This window comes from Electrophorus electricus, chromosome 24 (genome assembly GCF_041902795.1).
Source record: "Electrophorus electricus isolate QZ-2024a chromosome 24, ASM4190279v1, whole genome shotgun sequence".
In the NCBI taxonomy this organism is placed as follows: Eukaryota; Metazoa; Chordata; class Actinopteri; order Gymnotiformes; family Gymnotidae; genus Electrophorus; species Electrophorus electricus.
In genome coordinates this window covers 10,661,820-10,666,078 of record NC_137520.1, presented here as the reverse complement: position 1 = coordinate 10,666,078, position 4,259 = coordinate 10,661,820, and positions in this window count along the sequence as shown.

Genomic DNA, 4,259 nt, shown 5'->3' with positions numbered 1-4,259 from the left:
CCATCGTGTGTGCCGATACGCGTTTTCAAGAGACTATATCACTACGTAGGATTACCACTTCAAATATTGTTCAACCCTTTGTGAAGGTTTTTCTGTTTGGCTTGTCTAAAGTGATTCAGACTGATCGGGATATACATTTTCAGTCGAAACCTTTTGCTCGTGTTACGGAGAGTTTAAAAGTTAAGCATGTTATTTCTAGTCCATGTTATTTCTAATCGCAGGGATGCCATGGAATGTTTCCATCAGTCTTTATTCAATGCTTCGTAAATATTGTTTTGAGACTGGAAAAGCGTGGGATGAGGGAGTCCCTCTTGTTTTGTTTGCAGCCCGAGAAGCCGTTCAAAAATCTTTCAGTCTTTCTACATTGGTGTTTGGTCATACGGTACGGGGACCCTTGAAACTTTTGAAAGAATCTTTTGTGGGTGCTGATACGACGCAAAAACCGCGCCATGTGGTAGAATGTCAGTGCGTTTCGTGAGCGGTCGCTTAAAAAGCGTGGGATGTTGCTCAGGAAGCGGTACAGACACAAATGAAGGAAACTTTTGATAAAAATGCAGTGGTTCGTAGATTTAACCCAAGAGATCGATTGCTGGCTTTGCTTCCTGTTTCTGGTTCATCTCTTGCAGCTCGTTTTGCTGGACTGTGCGTCGTAGAGAAAAAGATGAGCGATACAGATTACGTTAAGATTCCTGAACGTAGGGAAAGTTCCCGCGTCTGTCACATTAATATGTTGATATCGTATCATAGTCGTTCCATTAACTGATAGCGTGAGTGGTTAAGTTTCTGTGGGAATTGTTGCAGCCTTGTCTGTACCCGATACCGATAGTATAGATGGACTGACCTCTTGTGTTAAATCAAGTCATACTGCTAGGCTTCCTAATTCCGAGGCTTTGTTACGATTGTCTTCTCAAATTGGTCATTTATCGGAAGAATAGCAGAAAGATATTATTCATTTAACTGCTGAGTTTCTTAGGATATTTGGTGATGTTCCAACTCAAACTCATGTGTTGCAACACGATGTGAAAGTCACTGTTGAAAAGCCAATTAAACAGCACCCGTATGGTATGAACGCTCTTATAAAACAAGTGAAGTAGCTGGTGGATCACGTCTTTGCTAAGACCAGCAATAGTCCGTGGAGTTCCCCTTGTTTGTTGGTTCCTAAACCAGACGGAACGTTTAGGCTCTGTACGGACAATAGGAAGGTAAATGCGGTCACCGTTTCTGACTCATACCTTTTACCGCGAGGATTTATGAAGGATTGTGTTGATAATGTTGGTGCTGCTTGTTTTGTAAGTACGTTTGATATGCTGAAAGGTTATGCTGAGGCTTCAGAGACTTCTGCCTTTGTTACTTCTGATTTTATGCAGTACACCATTATGGCTTTTAGACTTAAAATGCACCTGCCACTTTCTAGAGACTAATACTATTTTGGGTGATGTGCCGGATTGTTCCTCGTATTTGGATGACTTGGTTGTGTATTCGCTTGATCGGTCCAGTCATGTGAAGTCTTTGCGTGTTCTTTATTCAGCGTTTGGAGAAGGCATCTTTTGACCATGAATTTGGCTAAATATGAATTCGGCAAAGCAACCGTCATCGAGCAACCATCGACCTTTAGAGACGAAAGTGACCGCTATAGTGAATTATACTGTCCCAAACACACGTCGGGAGTTTGGCTGGATGTTATATGGGATTTTGTAAAAGATTCTACCGTAGTTGAGCCTCTAACGAGGCTGCTTAATCCTTCAGTCGTTTGAGTGCGATTGTGCTTTTAACAGTGTTAAAAACCCTTTTAAATCATACGCCCGTGCTAGTTGCTCCCAATTTTGCTCGGCCATTCATGCAGGAGGTCGATGCAAGTGCGGTTAATGCTGGATGGGTGCTTTTACAGGAAGATACGGGGATGGATCATCGTGTTATTACTCGCGTAATTTTAATGGGCATCATTTGAATTACTCTACGATCGAGATGCTGTTGCTTTTAGCGATCCAACATTTTGAGGTTTACGTGGGATCTACACATCTGCCTGTTGCGGTATAAACCGATCAAAACCCTTTGGTGTTCCGATCCAGGATGTACAACCAGAACCAGCAATTGATGCGCTGGGTTCTTTTGATCCAGGACTATAATCCGGCGATTAAACATACAAAGGGTGTGGATAATGCGGTCGCTGATACGTTATTCCGTTCCTTCTAAAGGAGCATTTTGATAAGGGACCAGGCTGGGGTGGACATTATATAGAAAGGTCTTAATTTTGGGGGCGTGCTGCGTGCCAGGTGTGCTCGAGTGTGTTTCGTATTGGTTGCTTTTCCCTGTTGCAGGTAAACCAATAAGCCTTGTGGGCGGAGGCGGGACTGCCGCTCTAAAGGCTGATCTCGTGCATTGAGTTATTACTTGAGGCCGCTTTGTGACAATGTATGAACTATACTGTTTAGTTTGTTTGCGAGATGTGGACAAGTCCGGTAACATGGTCACAGGTGACTTCAATGTATAGATGGGATAGATTAGGGGCAGGTGCCACTTTGTTGCATTGTTGCAGGAAAGGTATGCTGTAGGCAGGGAAGATATTTAATTTTAGTTTGTTGGGCATCGCTCATAGCGTCCACCCTTGAACTATATGCTCTCGCCATTGATTTTTAGTGGTACAAGTAAATTGATAAACGTAGAGGTTACTGGTGTTGGTCTCATCCTTGGCTATTTTACACATGCCTTATTAATTCATTCATATATATATATATATATATATATATATATATAAAATTACACACACTCCTCTTAGGACTGTTACAGCACTGTCGATTTTGCCACAAACGAGGCATTGTCCGGAGAATCTCTAACGATAACAGAAAGAGCACACATTTAAACAAATTTCAGAAGTGATTATGTAATCGCCCCATCTATACGTACTAGTGTTTGAAATCGCCAGTTCTATCCAAACATGCATTATGCAGTATATGCAAACTGAGAACTCATGCAAATTGAAGCTTGACACCATTGTCCCATTGGAGGATTTTCCTCGTTTTTTAAGCGAAGATGATCTTTTCCCAGTATTAATGACATTTCTCACGAGAACAGTTCAGAGTGATCTGCCTTAGACTTGCAGAGGCCTTGAAACCACCTGTATCAGAGCCTCTGTTCTGCACTTACAGACTCAAAAGGGTCTCTCAACTTTAAGATACCCCAAAACATTTTATTACATTATTTGTACAATTATCCAGTTCTGCTACCATTATCTGCAGATGTAAGGTGGTGTGTTAGTGTTCTCATTCAAACCACCTGGTGTTCACTGTAGTTATAGTTTTGGTCTGTCTCAATGTCCTGGCTTTAGTCCAAGACCTGACACAAAGGCCTTCTGTGAGGCCTTATAGTGAAGTCTGCAGAAGCCTTTTCTCTACATAATCCTGTTTATTTTAGACCATCTGCATTCTTCTGCTTACAATATTATTTTATTAGCTCAATACCATGCAGATCCTTCATAATACCCTATGCTTCTGTGCATGTGCTAATCAGATTTAAGATTGTCTAAGATAGCTCAGCATGGTCTCATTTGTCTACAAACCTACACTAGACAAATGTTGATTTCTATTCACAGATAACATTTATCCAAGTGTGTGAATCAGCATTTTGGCATACCACTGAAGCCAGTTCCTACTAAATTGCACCCATCCTCTTTCAAACTTCATTAAATTCGAACGTGTAGTTCAGGAGTTACAGCTAAAGTTAAAGCCTGACCTTTGTACTACTGATTAGATTGGAATAGGACAGCTCTCTGTCAGTTTAAAAAAAAAAAAAAAAAAGATTGAGGTTCAAACTCTTGCAAATATTTTGGCACCAATTTCACTCAGATCAGGTGAAAATCCTAGGACTGGTTTGCAAATTATCAACAAAAAAAAGGTGAAACAGGCAGAGCCTCTGTGAATTCAGAAGCAAAGGAAGAATAAAATAAGAATAAATAAAAATAAAAACAAGAGCAAGATTGGGCTTATGTTGCTTGCTCGAGTAGCAGGAGGGACTAGTGGCTATATTTCATGTCTCCATGTCTTAGTTTGGTCTACAAACATTGTTGTGGAGGAGGAAGAGGATGAAAGCCACCTAACAAATACAATAGGGCTTGGAGCCCTAATAAGTCCAGTCCAACTTCCTACTGTAGTCCAGTGCTTCTAGTTTCTGGAAGCATGGCTGTCTGACACCACCCACTGCAGAGAAAAACCACACCATCACCACCGTTTGTGTTCATGTATAGAAATATCACATCAACATGG